Genomic DNA, 19735 nt, shown 5'->3' on the forward strand with positions numbered 1-19735 from the left:
CAGTTGATCACGTAAGGATAACATTCTCCCGACTTCTGTAGTACACTACGAAAACACCAGCAGGGGGCACTCCGCCTCTATACCACACAAAGGCTGTCGGCTCACCCATCGACTCTGCGAGCTCCAGATTGCTCCACAAAATTATTTAACATTCTGGTCTTCCAGCCAATCAGACTAAGTAGCAGCATGCAGCCAAAATTCCATTCCCTGCTCGTGTCCATCACACCGTTGCAAAATAGTGCCTGCTGCCAGAGTTTTCAAACTTTATTTACCAACAGCTGCTTCGATGCATTTGCCATCATAGGAAAATCACTCCCCTTTAGGAAGATTAGGGAAAGATCGGCGCATCAGCTCCAACCGATCATGTCACAGAAAGTAGTCCCAAGGAAAGTTCAAGGGCGTGGTCCGGAAATGATATGTTACCAGCTCAGTACAGAGGGCACTTTGTAACTGAAGTTTACATTTCCTACAGACAGATAAGAATGAACAAGCCGAAAGTCGTCAGCACCACGGAGATGGTTCTCGGTCCTAATACCTCGAGCTGTACTGCGATTTTCATTGTCCTATATGTGGATTGGTTGTGGCAGATTAATGAAACACCTACGTCGCTTCCCAAATGTGTAAATACGAGGGTAAGTCAATTTCGGCAATTTAGTTGTTTATTTTGGTAGTACTGTCGTTTTACGTTGATGACGCATGCTTCGTTTATTTTTTGTTATATCTGCAATTTTGAAGGTACTAGGTTAGTTTCGTTATCGCTGCCGTACTGTTAATCATGGCTGCTCCGCTGTGTTATTTGCACCAAAGAAGAGCAACGTTCAGTGGTCCGTTTCTTGTGGTCGGAAGGCGTATCACGGGCCGAAATTCATCGAAGACTTTCGATACACCGCTGGAACAGTGTTTTGCCACGACAGAGTGTCTACGAATGGATTGAAAAATTCCGAAATGGTCGTACAAGTGTTACGCACGATGAAGGAGCCGGCCGACCGTTTACCGCCACAAATGAAGAAACCATTGAACGTTCACGTGATATGATTCTCTTAGACAGACGATTAACTATTGACGAAGTGGTATATCGTCTGCAAATTAGTCACGGTTCTGCCCACGAAATCATCCAAAACAGACTTGGGTTTCATAAAGTTTGTGCAAGATGGGTCCCAAAACAACTCACACAGTTGCATAAACAAACGCGCATGGTCATACACAAAAAAAAAACATTTGGATCGCTATGGTAACGATGGGGAGAACTTTTTAGACAGGATCATTACTGGTGACGAAACATGGATCCATCATTACGGGCAGAGTATGGAAACATCGCAATTCGTCGTGCAAGAAAAGTTCAAGACCCAAGCGTCCACAGGAAAACTAATGCTTACGGTTTCTTGGGTCGCACAGGGTCCAGTACTGCTACATTATGGTGAAAGGGGCACAACAACAAACAGTGTACGTTACAGTGAGATGCTTACTGGGAGCCTAAAGCCTGGTTCAAATGGCTCTGAGCACTATGGGACTTAACATTTGAGGTCATCAGTCCCCTAGAACTTAGAACTACTTAAACCTAACTAACCTAAGGACATCACACACATCCATGCCCGAGGCAGGATTCGAACCTGCGACGGTAGTAGTCGCACGGTCCCAGACTGAAGCGCCTAGAACCGCTTGGCCACACCGACCGGCCCTAAAGCCTGCAATTCGATGCAAATGCCGAGGATTGCTGTCAAAAGGTGTTGTGTTGTTGCACGACAATGCCCGTCCGCATACTGCTGCCCACACTCCAGAAACTCAATTTGAAGTACTGGATCATCCTCCATAGAGTCCCGATCTTGCCCCTTCAGAGTATCACTTGTTTGGTCCACTCAATCAGGCATTAAGGGGCCGTCGATTTGCCTCAGAAGAAGCAGTGAGAGAAGCGGTGCATTCCTGGCTCGCAGCTCAACCGAGAACCTCCTTTTATGAGGGCATCAGGAAGCTTGTGCAACGATGGACCAAGTGCGTTGAAAAGCGAGTAGATTATGTCGAAAATGATGTTCTTGTAAGTTTCCTATTTGATTGCGATAAAATTTTATAACTACTTTGGGGATAGTAACTGACTTGCCCTCGCACTTCCCTTATCAGACTTTTGCTGCAATTTCTGCTGAGTTAACCCGCTAGAAACACCTGTGGTACGTAGTTATCTGCCGGTGCGAAGGCGGCGGAGACAAAAAGGCATAAGAGCGGCTGGTACTGAGCCGTAGGAGCTTCCAGATAGTGCGTCACAATGACGGAAATTCCAGGCCAGCGGCGGCAGTCGGCGCACGCGTTTCCGCTTCCTGCGGCCGCTGGTCTCTTCCGTCCCAGCGCCGGGCCGCCGGGCTGCCCCCACATCCGATTTATAGGCGGCCGACGTGACTGGCGTCCGAATGACGGACCGCGTTTGTTGGGTCTGCTGACCCAGCCGTGTGGGCAGTCGCGGCCGCCTGCTGCCTTGTACCAACTGGTGAGCGAAAAACCGCAGGTAAATAACTGCGCTCTCCAAAGAAACTCAGATGTACATCAAGATGATCCTTTCAGTACGGACGTACTCCCTGTGCTGGAAGCTGGTTATGTCCTAGAGAAGATTGATAGAGAATTTTCTAAAACCAGTCCACAAGGGATACAGCTAAAAGATGTGAACACTACAAGACTTGCCTATGCAGATGATGTAGCACTAATAAGTAGTTCCAAAAGAGAATTAATCAGAATGATGAAAAAGTAGTACAAAATTGCTGAGAAAACAGGATTACATGTTAATGAAGAAAAGACAGAATACCTGCCCATAAGTAAGAAAACCAGAAAAGATGCACCTCTGTCTGTAGATGGATTCAATTTCAAGACTGTTGACCACTTCAAATACCTAGGAAGTATTTTTAGTAATAACAACAGAAGAGAGATAGAAATAGATGACCGTTTATCAACAGCAAACAAGACACTTTTTAGTTCATCCAAATTCTAAGAAAAAGATCACTTAGCAGTAACTTCAAAATCCGCTTATATCAATCGACCATTATAACTGTGATGTTATATGGACGTGAAACATTAATATTTAGAAAGAAAGATGAAGAAAAACTGTTAATATTCGAAAGAAAAGTACTAAGGAAAATTTTTGGACCTGTATACGACGAAAATAACATGGAATGGAGAATAAGAAGAAATGAAGAATTAAGAGTGCTGTACAAACACTGTAATATCGCCGAAGTGCTCAAGAGGAGAAGGTTGAATTAGGCAGGCCATATAGCAAGAATGACAGAATAGACTACCTAGAATGGCATTCAGCAGAGCAATAGAAGGAACGAGAAAAAGAGGGAGACCCAGAATCAGATGGCGGGATGACATTCGGGAGGACACAATGAGGATGAATAACAGCAGCAACTGGACAAATAGCGCATTGGACAGGCAGAAATGGAAGAGGCTCATAGAGCAGGCGTATGGTCGATAAGGCCCTTGACACATGTAAAGTAAAGTAAGTACAATATACATCGAAGAAGTACTCAAGTAAATAAACGAGTGGTAGCTTCCATCACAGCAGCAGCACATCGAAGCACACCGTTTGGTTTGTGAGCTGACGGAGCTTATCGTAAGAAGAGACTTATTTTGGATTTCCTCTGTATTCTTTAGTTTGGACTCTTAAATTTCTCGAGTCTGTGTGTATTTATCAGGCACAGTTCTACGTTTTAATAACTGTCTGGATCATACTTCCGTTGTCTTTAGTAAGGACAGGGAGTTCGATTGCTGTGTTCAGATACAGGCTGAGTTGGTGACCTTCCGCTCACAGCTACAGCCACAAAGCTTGTGATAATGCTTATCCATTATGGACATTTAGAACCGAGACTGTATATTGAATGTAAATAAGTTATACAAAACTGCAACCAGTCACTTTTTTGAATAATTGCGTTTTATTCCATGAAACGGTTTTCGAACTTTTTCAGGTTCATCTTCAGATGGTTTCAGGAAGTTGCATCATTATTGCTAGCATAATGCTGGGTGCTGGCTTGCGACATTATAGTCGGCTTTTTTCGGTTAGTGTCCATCTGTCTGCCTCCATTTTGATGTCCAGTTGTTATATCACTACACACACTTCCACACAAACTATATTAATTTACACTCTGACAGCGAGACTTTTCCAGCATCCAGCATGCGCTTTACAACATCGTGTACTTTAAACTGTATGCGTTTACGCCATTAATTATGATAGACCCTGTATAGGTGACGATGCTGTCGTCTGGAGTGCCCCAGAGAAGTGTGATGGGTCCACCCTGGTTCTCTGTGCGCATAATCGATCTAACGTATAGGGTAAAGACCAATCTGCGACTGTTTGCTGAGGATGCTGTAGTGTACGGGAAATCGTCATCTTTTATAGATTGTGGAAGGATATAGTATGGCTTCGACAGGATTTCTGTTTCGTGTGATGAATGACAGCTTGCTGTAAATGTGTAGAAATCTAAGTTGATGCAGATGGGAAGGAAACAAACAATCCCATAATGTTAGAACAGAGTATTGGTGGTGTACTGCATGACGCAGTCATGTCGATTTAACATCGAGACGTAACGTTGCAAACCCGACATTAACTGAAGGGAGGACACAGGGTCGGTTATAGGGAAGGTGAGCAGACGACTCCGGTTTACTGTGAGAATTCTAGGAAAGTATAGCTCGTCTATGAAGGAGACCGCGTATAGAACACTAGTGCGACCTTTTCTCGAGTAGTGTTCGAGTGTTTGGGATGTCCACCAGGTAGGATTAAAGGAAGGCATCGACGCCGTTCAGAGGTGTGCTACTTGATTTGCTACCGCTAGGATCGATCAACACGCAAGTGTTACGGAAGTGCTCCTAGAATTCAAATGGAAATCTCTGGAGGAAAGACGGCGTTCTTTCCACCGAACACTATTGAGAAAGATTTGAGAGGCGCCATTGTGACAGATCGCAGAACTGTCTTACTGCCACCAATGTACCTCTCGCGTAAGGAGCGCAAAGCTAACATAAGAGGAATCAAGATTCGTGCAGAAGCATAAACTGTCATCTCCCCTCATTCCATTTGCGAGTGGAGCAGGGAATAGGGGAATGACTAGCAGTGGTACAAGGTACCCTCCGTCATGTACCGTATGCTAGCTTGCAGTGTATGTCTGTACTTGTAGAATCAGATCGAAGATGGTTGTAGGACAGCCTACCAGAAGAGACGTAAAATGAATTACATTTGCGTGATATTATATCGAAGTATACAGGGCGTTCCGAAACTATTCGTTCAAATTAATGGAGGAGGTAGAGAACGTCAAAACAAATGTATTTCATAAGGAATATATGTTCTCCGAAGTCAACTTGTAAAGTTAGGGAACATTTTGTCAGTGGCACTGACTGGGAATGTGTACTGACATTCAAAACTGCTCTGTGTACAGAACACGTGTTGGCAGAACCGCTGGGGGATGTACCACTGAATGTTAGGCAAAGGATGTACTTCTAGCACGGCGGGGTGCCAGCCATTTTAAGCCTTGCTGTGAGGAATCAGCCGAGAGCCACCTTCGGGAATCGATGGATAGGTCGAGGTGGCCCTGTGCCAGAGGCATATGAAGCAGCTGATGTTCGACACCGTTATGGAAACCGAAGATGACCTCGCCGCTATAACTGCCGTCGTACAATTGCGAAAGTGCCAGGACTCTTCGAACGGAACGACAATCAGTTGTCAGGCGATGTACTGCGTACATACAGCCCACTGGTCACGTATTCGAGCAGCTCCTGTGAATGCCACTGTTTTAATTAGCTTGCTGAAGTACCTTCTGTGAAAATCGTCCCTAGCATCAGAAATTGCCGTCAGGAACCATATGTACCACAACTGAATGTACGAGCAGCCCTTAGCGGCTCGCCATCTCACAACTGTTCATGACGTCGCCTTTCCGGCTCAGATCTTTTTTAATATGTGACTTGTAAGTACTGCATCTTTTCCAGTCAGTACAAACTTTAATTTTATTAATGCACCATATACCTAATATATTTTAGAACAGTTAGTCTAATTCTGAAGACGACGCTCATAGTAGCGTCGAAACCAGGTCAATTTTGACTTAATATTTGTGACCAAGGGCTTATTTGTTCCAAGAATATACAGGGTGATTCAAAAAGAATACCACAACTTTAAAAATGTGTATTTAATGAAAGAAACATAATATAACCTTCTGTTATACATCATTACAAAGAGTATTTAAAAAGGTTTTTTTTCACTCAAAAACAAGTTCAGAGATGTTCAATATGGCCCCCTCCAGACACTCGAGCAATATCAACCCGATACTCCAACTCGTTCCACACTCTCTGTAGCATATCAGGCGTAACAGTTTGGATAGCTGCTGTTATTTCTCGTTTCAAATCATCAATGGTGGCTGGGAAAGGTGGCCGAAACACCATATCCTTGACATACCCCCATAAGAAAAAATCGCAGGGGGTAAGATCAGGGCTTCTTGGAGGCCAGTGATGAAGTACTCTGTCACGGGCTGCCTGGCGGCCGATCCATCGCCTCGGGTAGTTGACGTTCAGGTTTCATAACTAACCTTTTTCGTAGGACTCTCCATGCAGTTGATTGTGGAATTTGCAGCTCTCTGCGAGTCGATTTTCCTGGGCTGCGAACAAATGCTTGCTGGATGCGTGCTACATTTTCATCACTCGTTCTCGGCCGTCCAGAACTTTTCCCTTTGCACAAACACCCATTCTCTGTAAACTGTTTATACCAACGTTTAATACACCACCTACCAGGAGGTTTAACACCATACTTCGTTCGAAATGCACGCTGAACAACTGTCGTCGATTCACTTCTGCCGTACTCAATAACACAAAAAGCTTTCTGTTGAGCGGTCGCCATCTTAGCATCAACTGACGCTGACGCCTAGTCAACAGCGCCTCAAGCGAACAAATGTACAACTAAATGAAACTTTATAGCTCCCTTAATTCGCCGACAGATAGTGCTTAGCTCTGCCTTTTGTCGTTGCAGAGTTTTAAATTCCTAAAGTTGTGGTATTCTTTTTGAATCACCCTGTATATCTTTTGATGTTGCCTATCTCAATTAATTTCAACGACTAGTTTCGGGACACCCTGCATAATCGTGGTACTGCTGTTCATCGTCGTGAGTACGATTACATAAGAGAGAGTATGTGCAAAACTATACGCACAGTGGTTCTCTCAAGACTACCAAACAACTGAAGAAAGGCTTCGAATACTCGTCGCAATGTTTCGAAGCCTCACAGAATCGTTATAGAGTAGCATGCTGCGTGTCTGCATCCGCGCGCAACGGACTTAATGGAACTGAGCGTCGACGTGACAAACGAGCCGCGCATGCGCATAAACATGTGTAGCCCACCAGTGTAAACACTCCCGACTGCGCGTTAGCTTGTAAGCGGGCGAGCCTCTCCCACCGCAGGTACGATTGTAAAATACGTCTCTAAACACCGCCTAAGACGGGGGGGAGCATCAAATCCGTTAGCGCTCTCTAACGCGAGGGACGACACGTGTGAATTAGGATGGACGTGAGCGCCGGCGCGCGCTTACACACACACACACACACACACACACACACACACACACACACACTCACACACAAGACACCCGTGCTAGGTGAGGGAAGGGGTAAGAACACCCGGCTGCTGAATATAAATGCAGCAATTGGATTTGCTGAAGTGTATGGATCGCGGCGCAGATAGCCGCCGGCCGGCGAGTTAAGCACTTGTTGCGGCATCAGTCAGGCCACACGGGGGCCCGCAAGTCGCACGCGCCGCCACAGGGCGTCGCCGCAGTCCAGACCGACAGCGGCGCCGCCTCGGAATCAGATCCGACTCACCGGCTGATGGCAAACTGCTGTCAAATGCGTAAAACACAACTGGGAATCACCTACCCACATAATACTGTTGGAACAGACAGCGGAGGAAACTCTTCGGACGCTTTTGCGTAACTTCGGGCGTATCCCGAGGGAGTGTTAAGGGGCTCCGGAACGCCCTATACTTGCAATGTTAGAATAACGCTTATAAATTACATCTTTCCTCACAAAGTATTTGAGGTAGGAAGTTGAACTTTTTACAGATTATTTATTGGAATATGCGCTACAACTTAACACAGGGACTTTACAAAATTTTAGTTCAGTTATTAAAGATGATTTTCTTCAATTGTAATGAAAATTCACAACATTTTTTTGCAATTCTTTTATTTATATATTCAAAAATATACAGTTTTTTTGGAAAAAGGCTGTGTTAAATTATGCAGAAGGTACTGTGTAACATTTACTGGAAGTTTGAAACAAATATGTTTGGAAGATCCTTAGAAAACATGTAATTAGTATGAGAAAATAAAAGTTTTGGGAATCGAGCGACAAAGATTGGATAAACTTTTTAGTGCATTCCAGGTCCATAGGATGGATTATCTTCATTCTCTGCAAACTCTTCCTCCAGCTTCCTCTTGTTCCTCCTCCTGTTTACTCTTGCTTGTATTTCTAGACTCTTTACAGCCCTGTCTGCAGCCCGAAGGCGTTCCTTGTCTAAAGCAAGCATCGCTCGTTGTTGTGTTCGTAGATTTTGCTACCATTTTCTTCAGTTGCAGTTACTGCAACACTGTTCCAAAAGGTGGTCACGTATGAACACTTACCACATTTCAGTTGTATTTCACTAGCAAGTCCTACGTGCTTTATTATGGAGAGTTCCAGACCAACTTCACTACAATGAATACATCTTACACAGTTTGAAAAAATTCCTTTGAGAACCGACATATCAAATATTTCATTCACATCCGATTCGCCCATAAAACATTCATAGTTTTCACTCATTGAACCAAGCTTCTTCTGTGAAGTATTTTCTTTCCCACTTTGACTGCTATGGGCAGGTGTACTTGAGAGGTTAGGTTCACTCACTTGGTTATCGTCTTTATTGTTTACAGTAATAACACATACCTTTGGCTTTCCAACATTTCTCCTTTTCTTAAAAGCCTTCAGAGGATTTCTAATAACTTTACTTTTACTCATTATTATACTTCAACAAAACAGATACTCAAGAAACAGAATTAATTACGAATATTTTCGAGATAACGACAGAGTAAATAAACATGAAACAATCGACAATCACACCAGCGATATATATTGAACCATCACAGGTTAGCCACAACACATACTTTATCTCACATCACTAAAATGTACCTGATGAACACGGACGTTAATAATAACACCATTTGACAGCAGTTTAACAGCGCCACAGTGGGTCACGCCCATGTAGAACACATTTCAAAAAAAATTTAAAAATGGTTGTAGTCTTCGGAATTGAATAAATTATATACCTATTAAAAGGTAATAGTCTGCAGATTGAGAAAACGCAAAAAAGTAAAAATTGAACTTTTCTGAACTTTTCATGATTTTGAGCCTTTCCGGAGCCCCTTAATGGACCATTGCTTTCACAATACATATAAATGACCTAGTTAATATCATCGCAAGTTCCATAAGGCTTTCCGCGGACGAAGCTGTAGTATACAGCGAAGTCGCTACACTAGAAAATTGTAGCGATATAGGGAAAGACCTGCGGACGACTCTACATCTACATCAGTACTCTACATCTACATCAGTACTCTGAGTTGCATGGCAGAGGGTACGTCCCATTGAACCGGTTATAAGTGTTTCTTCCTGTTCTATTCACGTATGGAGCGCGGGTAGAACGATTGGTTGAATGCCCGTGTGCGTGCAATAATAATTCTAATCTTACCCTCACGATCCTTGTGTCAGCAATACGCAGGAGGTTGTGGTATATCCCTAGAGTAATCATTAAAGCCGGTTCTTGATACTTTGTTAATACACTTTCTCGGGATAGCTTACGTCTATCTTCAAGAGTCTTCCAGTTCAGTTCCTCCAATATCAATGTGACAGTCTCCCTCGATTAAACAAACCTGCGACAATTCGTGCTGCCCTTCTCTGTATTCGTTCGATGTCCCCTGTTAGTCCTACCTAGTACATGTCACACACACTTATGCATTATCCTAGGATGGGTCGCACGAGTGATTTGTAAGCAAACTCTTTTGTAGACTGATTGCACTTCCCCAGTACTCTTATCAATAAACCGAACTCTACCACCTGTTTTACCCACGACCCAACTTTTGTGAAAAATGGTTCAAATGACTCTAAGCACTATGGGACTTAACATCTGAGGTCATCAATCCCCTACACTTAGAACTATGTAAACCTAAGTAACCTAAGGACATCACACACACGTCCATGCCCGAGGCAGGATTCGAACCTGCCACTGTAGCAGCCACGTGGTTCCGGACTGAAGCGCCTAGAACTTATGTGATCGTTGCATTTCATATCCCTACAAAGTGTTACACCCAAGTATTTGTATGAATTGGCTCATTGATATTGTAGTCATAGGATACTAAAATTTTTCGTTTTGTGAATTGCAAAATTTTACATTTCTGAACATTTAGAGCGGGTTGCCAATCTCTGCACCACGTTTGAATCTTATCAAGACCCTTTTATGAGGCCACATCAGTCTCTGAATAAGTACCTTGTATTGGGTGTTTCAAAAAGGACTTTACAACTTTAAAGATTCATATACATTTATTGAAAGAAGATACAGAACTGAGTTTAGTGTTATTTTGTAGGGAATCATATAAAGTTTTTTTTTTTTACCTTAAACTAAAGATGTTGTACGTGGCTTTCGTTAGTTATCCTGCACACATCCCGCCGGAAGTCAATTTCTTCCCAGACTCGCTGTACCACTGCAGGTGTAACTTACTCAGTGGCGGCGTAAATTCTACAACTAAGTTCAGGTGGAGAATCTGGCACAGGAGGTACAAACACGATATCCTTGATGAATCCCCATTAAAAAAAATCTAGCGGTGTCAGGTCTGGGGAACGTGGGGGCCATGCAATTGGCGCATCAATTCATTGACCTGGAAAGCTGTCACAGAGAAAATCCCGGACGTCAGCCAGGTAGTCGGATGGTGCACCACGTTGCATGAAGTAAACATTTAGTTCTCGATCATCCTCATCGATCCGTGTTATCAAACATTGTTGTAACATATCCAGGCACACTATCCCGTTGATGGCTCTCTCTCACGGAAAAAAAGGGGCCGTACACTTTGTTCTTGCTCAATGCACAAGAAACGTTCAATTTTGGGCTATCACGAACATGTTGCAATGTTTGATGTGGATTTTCATTGCCCCAAATCCTACAGTTACGTGTGTTAACCTTGCCACTCAAGTGGAAAGTCGACTCGTCAGAAAAGATGATTTTGTCCAAGAAATGTTCGTACCCATGTAATCGATTTAACACATCCGCACAGAAATTCTTTCGAGCAACTTTATCAGTGTCTTTCATTGCTTTTACGACCGACAATCTGTACCGTTTCACATGCAAACTGTTCCTCAACACACGCCAAACAATCGTATGTGTGATTTGCAGTTCGCGAGATGCACGCCGGGTCGATTTCATAGGGATGTTGACAAAATGTTGTCTCACTCATTCAACAACATCGTCGCCAGATGCGCTTGGACGACCTCGCCTGGTGATTTCTCATGTCTTACCGAGCACCCTGTTTCTACGAAACATTTATGCCGCTCATAAATTGTAGGCCTACTAGGAGGATCTTTAGTGAATATGGTACGGAAATTACGCTAAACTTTTTGTCGCCTACTTCGATTCTTCAAACCAAAACACACACCTAGCTCGCTCGGGTCCAGTGAAGGCAGCCATCTTTAACGCAACTGCCACTAGCGCTCCTTACGGTTCGATTCGGCACTAGCGAACTACGCGAGACAAAAAAATGGTTCAAATGGCTCTGAGCACTATGGGACTCAACTGCTGTGGTTATCAGTCCCCTAGAACTTAGAACTACTTAAACCTAACTAACCTAAGGACATCACACACACCCATGCCCGAGGCAGGATTCGAACCTGCGACCGTAGCAGCAGCGCGGCTCCGGACTGGAGCGCCTAGAACCGCACGGCCACCGCGGCCGGCTATGCGAGACAAAACTTGATGTATTTCCCTACAAATTGACACTACAGTCACCTGTAGGTACTATGAATTGATTTATACGAATTTTTTAAGTTGTAATGTCCTTTTTGAAACACCCTGTATAATACAAGAACAAACGAATTTCGTGCAATTGGTTATTGGGAAGCAGTTCTTAAAGGTGACTGGCGTATACTTACACTTTTTACGTCGCCATTGTCCCAATCGAACACAAAAGTCACATTTTTATTCATGTTGCGGTAAAGACAGATGGTGTATGGAGCGTCTCCTGATTTAGATCCTGTTCAAATTCTCTGTTGAACTACTGCTGCCTGACGAATTTAAATGGTTGGGCATCCAACATACAGTCTGCAACATCTTCCCATTACAGCAGAAGGTCAACTCGCTCCCGGCGGTGGATAGCAAATAAATTACTCCTTTCTAGTTAATGCTGTAATGAAACAATTCACGAAAAAAATGTTTCGGTTATCTGTTTGAGAACCATACCGAACAGCCAAAAAGTGTCCACGATTAAATACTGCTGTTTAAAAATATATTGCTCTTGCCTCCAAGTATAATGGTCGGACTGTAGAGCAGTTAGCTTTCCCCACGTCTCAGGTATGATGTATATCTGAAAATTGTAGCATTCGCCGGGTGAACGGTGATTTACTGGTACGTATCACCTAACGGGAAGTACACGCACCTTAGATAATGGTCACGCGAGATTCAGCAGTTCCTGGTAAAGAGGTGAGTGGCTGATGCTTCGTGAAACTGGTTTTGTTCACCTTGATTTCTGTTCCACGCCTTCGTCGTGTATGTACGACAGCTTTGCTTAAACATGACAGCTCGCGGCAAACAAATTATTATAAAATATCTGTTAAACAAGACTTCTGTGTATATACAAAGGGCGTTCAAAAAGTTTTGCACAGTCGTCTCTATTTTTTTATTTTGAGCAGGAGGAGAATGAAATTTTTTGTGAACATACTTGAAACATTTAGCTATAAGTTGGTATATAAAAGTATTTTGTTATATTTACAAGTGAGCCATAATGGATCGTGAAGTAGATGTCAGGTTGTGACAACGGTCGGTGATGGAGTTCGTCTTCAAGACCGGCGATGACTGCCACATCGATTCACAGGAAGTTGCTCCCTGTTTATGGGGAGGACACAGTGGCGCCGCAATATCCAACGGTGGTTGCAGATATTTAAAGAAGGTGATTTCTCTCTACTGGACAATCCACGATGCGGTAGACCATCGACGGCAGTGAGCGATGTGAATAAGGAGACCATCGATCAAATCATCCAAAATGAGAGATGGGTGACGTGCCATCATGACCCACAGACCACAGCTTTAGGGTCAGATCATCAGACTACACCATGACAATGCCAAACCCCATAAGTCCTTATGACGCACGAGAAAATCAGGAAAATGGGTTGGAGAATTGTTCCTCATCCTCCCTACAGTACGGATTTGGCTCCGCCTGATTTTTACCTCTTTGGTCGTCTGAAGGCCCACCTGCGATGAAAAACATTTGATAATGAGAAAGACCTTTTCCTGTGTCAAGCGGTGGTGTAAAAGTCAGTCCCCAGAATTTTACCAAAGTGCATTTACATCATGGAAACGTTGGGCTAGATGCGTCACAGCAGATGAAGGCTACATTTAGTAGGTTCAATGTATAGCTAAATGTTCCAAGTTATTTCACAAAAAAAATCATTCTCCTTCTGTAAAAAATAAAAAATTAGATACGACTACGCAAAACTTTTTGAACGCCCTTTATACCTTAGTTTTCGTAAGAGATGTTGTTTGTATCACCAGAAATATCTTTTCCTATTTGGCCTATGACTTCCTTCTTTTCTTAGTCAACATCTGGCAATGTACAGGTCTCTTTTCAATTCATCTATACTATTTATTTCTTCGAACAAAACTTTTATGAGGACGACCATAACCGAGTTTACTTGACGGCTGCGTCCTTTATTTCTTTTATAACATTTCGCTTATGTCACCTACATAATTCGCTGGATCTGTATCATGAAATTCGCCGAGCAGTGGTAAAACAAGTTTATCATGCTACCGTAAGCAAAGGTCTGCGCTTTTGATATATGGCGGGGCACTAGCCCATGAAGATTCTATCGCCGTTTGAAACATCCCTATACGAAGCGATTGCTTGATCTGCAGCCATCAGTTACTTGTACCTCTAAATTAATTTCTCGGGCAGATGTGCAAAGGCTTGTTAAATGTTATCAGCTTCTATCTGATCCCCAGAGCTTCCGCGAACAAATTTTACCTCGTGGCCTTGGACTCTGAACCCGCACTCACACGAGGAAATTGCTTTACTCCACACTCCACCCTTTACATGTTCGGCCCAACCTTAACGGTTTTCTCGCGTCTTTTATCAGTGAGCAGATAGCCTTTCGTTGGAAGTCTCCTGAATGTACCCATGTGGATACAAACAGCAGAGATAATTCAAAGTATTGATCTAACAGCCGGTAGCCGGACTGCTTGAATAATGGTCTTCCCTACTACGGCTGTGTTTTCCTTTTCTCTGAGGAGTTAATGAGCAAAAGCGAACGAGTTAGTATGAAATCCAATTAATACTTTTCCAACACTAACCAACCAGCCGTGAGAAATACTGGACTGTCGTATTTTTTTTTAAAAAAAATTGTACAATGAAACAGTTCTTCGTGTATCAAGCGAAGTATTCATTTCAAACGAGCAGAAACTAGAGACTACAGGAAACATTATGTTTGTAAAGCAAATATCAGGGAAGTACAGCTAAATACGAACATTAAATTAGTTCACACGAACAGCACACTGATGTATTCCTACAAAACTAAAAGGAAACCATCGGAAATAAGCGACTGGGCGCTCTTTTTTTTTCCTTTACGATCCTTCTGACCGTAAACACAGGTGAGGCGGTTTGTAAACAGCGACAGTGTTTTATCGTGGGCCGTGGGGTCTCGGGAATGAGCACTGCCTGGAACTGTTACTGTGATTTGGCGTTGTGATCTCTGAAGTTAGATGTGCGGTGAAGCTTCTGCTACAAGGTTATCAGTACTGTAGGTTGAGTCGGAAGTTATATTCCAGTCGGAAATTAGGACCTTTCTGAGTTCGAAGAGAAGCTCTATTACAGTTCCAGTTGTCGTTTAGTGAAAAAAGTACGAGCCCATCGAGCATCAGAACAGAGGGGCGACTGAATTCAGGACTAAGAACTGAGTATGTTATTCTTAACAGGGTGAAATCGGTAAATGATGACTGACTGAAACCCTCAGCTGCCGACAGGTGTTGTTGATATACCTCGATGTGGACAGCTGAAAATGTGTGCCCCGACCGGGACTCGAACCCGGGATCTCCTGCATACATGGCAGACGCTCTATCCATCTGAGCCACCGAGGACACAGATGAATAGCGCGACTGCAGGGACTTATCCCTTGCAAGTTTCCCGTGAGACCCACATTCACAACTGTCCACAATTCTACCTATGTAATATTACATTCTACCTATGTAATATTACAATTCTACCTATGTAATACTCTACCTATGTAATATTACAATTCTACCTATGTAATATTACATAGGTAGAATTGTGGACAGTTGGGAATGTGAGTCTCACGGGAAACGTGCAAGGGATAAGTCCCTGCAGTCGCGCTATTCATCTGTGTCCTCGGTGGCTCAGATGGATAGTGTGTCTGCCATGTATGCAGGAGATCCCGGGTTCGAGTCCCGGTCGGGGCACACATTTTCAGCTGTCCACATCGAGGTATATCAACAACACCTGTCGGCAGCTGACGGTTTATTTAGTCATCATTTATTCCAGGTAAAAGCTGCACGGTCATCGACAGTAACTGTTCTTTCGTGAACAACTTACTGTCTTCATATATATATATATATATAAATATAGAGTTAATTTCTCGAGTACCCCAAGGGAGAGTTATAGGAATATTACTGTATTCGATATATGTAAATAATCTAGTGGATAACGTCGGGAACTTTATGACGCATTTTGCAGGCGATGCAAAATGACCTGTATAGGATCTATGATCCAAAAAGGGACTAGCAGATGAACTGAACACAAATAAATGGAATATATTGCGCCTACATAGGTGAACGAGTCCATTACTGTTCGATTACGCTATTGGTGAAAAAATCACTGAAGACTGAAACCGTCGTAAAATAGTTAAAATAAACAGGAGTAACTATCCACAGCGACATAAAGTGGACTGACCGCACAAAAGAAGTTGTAAGAGAATCACATGCCAGGATGAAATTAATTTGAATCTGAATCATTAACGAGGAAGTGACTTATTAACCACTTGTTCGACCAATTCTTGAATATTGTTAATCTGTCTGGGACCATAACGAAAGAGGATTAAAGTAAGAGAGAGGGAGAGGGAGAGAAGATCCAACGAAGAGCTACGCGTTTCGTCACGGGCTCGTTTACCCGCCGCAAAAGCGTTTCGGGGACATTCAACAACCTTCAGTGGCAGACGCTACAAGAGAGAAGTTGTATGCTGCGGAGAACGTTATTACTGAAATTCCGAAAGCGTCTGTCCGAAGACGAGGTGGACACCTTGTTACTTTCTCCCACATACATCTCGTGAAAAGACCGCGATGAAAAAAGTGGGAGTTCGTCGACAGTCGTTCTACGTACAAGCTATTCGCGAATGGAAAAGGGATGGAGGACCAACGCAATATGGTACAGTAATTATTTAGCAATTTTCAGCGCTGTTCTTTTATTATGAAAGTAAATATGTTCATTGTTTCTTCACGTGCGATCAGTTGCAACATTGTGATATTTTCGTATAACATTGAAAACAAATTTTATAAATTGAATTAAGTACACACACTGACAATGTCAGCGACGTTGCATTACATAATGGTAACAGGATCTCTGGCGTACGAGATAGCTGAGAGAGAGAGTCGAATTTTAGTTGAGAAAGACGCTGGACGATAATGTAGCTGCGAGAAAAAGCGCGCGCAAGTGAATACGTATGCTGACAGAGTGGTGGCAAGTCTGTAGCACGGCTTTGTAGACGTGATGGGCATAAAATTTTGTGGGCCGCTGTACAATGTTAATTAATGAAGAGGCTTCAAGAGAATTATTAACGGAAGATTATTGTGTTGCCAAAGCATGTTTACAAGTTATGCACAAAGCATCTGTTGCTGCCGAACTATTACGTCGCGCTCGCAGCTTCACTTCACGTAAGGCTATTACCAGTTTAGACAACCAGTATTGTAAAAAAAACTTACTAGTGTTGTAGAATTTTCCTTCAACAACATATTGCGTTTTAATTATTTACCCGAGTCGTAGTTACTATACGCAGGGTCGATATTCTATTATTTTAACAACCGAGCATCACATTTTAAACAGAGAAACTCTTAAATATAAAAATGGTAAACGTGCCAGAAAGTAAAGCCAAATTTTCTCTTACATTTATTACCGATTAATCAACATTACCACGGAAACTGTGTACTACAATAATGTTAACTGCTTTTTTTATTTGAGGTTTATTAAATCTATACATATTATAAAAAAAAGTGTGTGTGTGTGTGTGTGTGTGTGTGTGTGTGTGTGTGTGTGTTTGTTCCTAATTTCCTCCCAAACCAGTAGACCGATTTCAACCAAACTTGGTACACTTGTCCCTTAGTGTCGGGTAAGAACCTCCTACCTATCGCAGTTCAGAAGATATGACGTCATAAGGAATGCGATGCGTGAAAAACTTCCGCACTGTGTATGAAGTTGAAATTTATTACTTCTCTGCTACCAACGTTATTCGTAATATACATGGTGTTTCAAAATGAATATACTAGTTTTAAGACTTTGCTGCATTTTTTACATTCAACTTACAAATAAAACATCAAATTAAAGAGCAACTCAGACAGTTTTTCCTACGAGTGTTCAATGTGAGCACCATTCGTCACACATTTTTATGTGCATAAATCTTCCTTTCTTCACCGTGCGGCCAAAATCAGCTTGTGGCTGTAGATATACCAGTAAATAGATATTTGAGATCCTCCATTCCTCTTCTAAATAATATTAATCTGAGTAATAATGGTATAGTCTAGTAGCCAGTCTAATCTGCCTAATAGCAGCTCCTATAACCTTTCCCTGGGATATCCTTTATGAAATCCTTTCAGTAAAGCTAATAAATAGCAACTTAAGTTAATCTGAATCTTAATATTTAATCTTTTCCTTATTGGTAATCACCAATTGTGTGTCTCGCTCTCTGTATTGTATAGACCATGTGGTAAGCTGTATGTTACATCACAATTAGTTACGGTAATGTACCACATCGCCTGCCGCCCGGAGTGGCCGTGCGGTTCTAGGCGCTACAGTCTGGAACCGAGCGACCGCTACGGTCGCCAGGTTCGAATCCTGCCTCGGGCATGGATGTGTGTGATGTCCTTAGGTTAGTTAGGTTTAATTAGCTCTAAGTTCTAGGCGACTGATGACCTCAGAAGTTAAGTCGTATAGTGCTCAGAGCCATTTGAACTATTTTGAACCAAATCGCCTCCCAGATTTTGTAATCACTAGCGATGGATCACCAATAATTACGACTTCACGTTAAAGAGTTGTTCCGATGAACTAAAACTCGAAAAACCAAAAATGCTTTAAATTATCTCACCCTGTACGAGGTAGGCAGTTTATTCTTCTTGATACTCTCCAGAATAAGTTACGAAAAGCTTCGTTTCGCTTCGAACAACGAACAACGAATAACAGCAGGGAGTAGCTCCCACTTATTGGTTAGCGTACAAGATTGCTGCAGTACTGATTATATAATCTCTGGGAAAATTTCGTAACTGGACTCAAGCTTTCAAATGATTTCTTTAATATCTTTCTCTCCAAGACTAGCAGTTTGTGTTCATCCGTTTTCCTTGCTGTAAATGTTTCACACACATACAAAGAGCTACCGGAAGAATTACACTCTGGCATAGCCTGATTTCAAAACTTCTCGAGTCGCTCTACTGCACAGTCCCTTAGGCCAAAATATGCTCTATTTGCCGCTACGATCCTCGCCTTAATCTCAGTTTCCATTCTATTCCGTTCACTAAAAACGCTCCGCAAATATTTAAATATATCTTTTAAAAGTGAACTCATCAACCGTCGTTGGGGTGCCAACATTGGGTGCCTTGCTCAGAACCATGTACTCAGTTTTCTCCTCGTTAATTTGTAACCCTGCTTTCCTTGCAATATTTTTGTAAGAACTTGTCATGAGCTGCCACTCGCTTTTTCTTTCAGTGATTAGGAAATCCCTAACCCGGCCGGGAATCGAACCCGGGTCCCCGACATCCAGAGACAGCTACGCTAGTCACTAGAGCACGAGCTGTGGACATTAGGTTGACGTATTACGTACTCGTATTACTTACTATTTTTTCGCGTAGAATAACGTGTGTTCTCGAAACGATATTTCAGAATACATTGGGCAAATGAGTGCGTCTTCCGGGTCCCGTTTCTTCACATTCAGCATCACGCGTATAGGAGAACTCCTGTTATCACTCCGCTGCTGCGGTACTTGGAGCTCGGGCGTTAGGCGTCTGTTGTGGGAAGTAGCGAGTGACAACCGGTTCGCGCGCATGTCTTAACTGCGTACTATCAGAATTGTAGCCCAAATTTTATCGCGGGTTTGATTGCTATGGCTGATATGTTGCAAGTACACCCTTTCCTCCTAAAAATATGAGGCCAGGTTGGTGATAGTCCCTTCTAAGACTGGTTCTGACTTCAGAATGGTCTGACATTCCTATACTAATCATTACTCTGCGATAGGTCA

At 42.8% G+C, this 19735-nt stretch overlaps 1 protein-coding gene and 1 non-coding gene across 2 annotated transcripts in view; both read right to left on the reverse strand.

Annotated features, from left to right (window-relative positions):
• Positions 1–19735, reverse strand: part of LOC126473736 (uncharacterized) — a 418605-nt gene that overhangs the window by 16474 nt on the left and 382396 nt on the right. The gene's annotated exons all lie outside the window — the stretch shown is intronic.
• Trnat-ugu (transfer RNA threonine (anticodon UGU)) lies at positions 15289–15362 on the reverse strand. The gene has a single exon. It is a non-coding gene; the product is annotated as a tRNA-Thr (tRNA).

The sequence above is a fragment of the Schistocerca serialis genome, chromosome 4, assembly GCF_023864345.2.
Source record: "Schistocerca serialis cubense isolate TAMUIC-IGC-003099 chromosome 4, iqSchSeri2.2, whole genome shotgun sequence".
Taxonomy (NCBI): Eukaryota; Metazoa; Arthropoda; class Insecta; order Orthoptera; family Acrididae; genus Schistocerca; species Schistocerca serialis.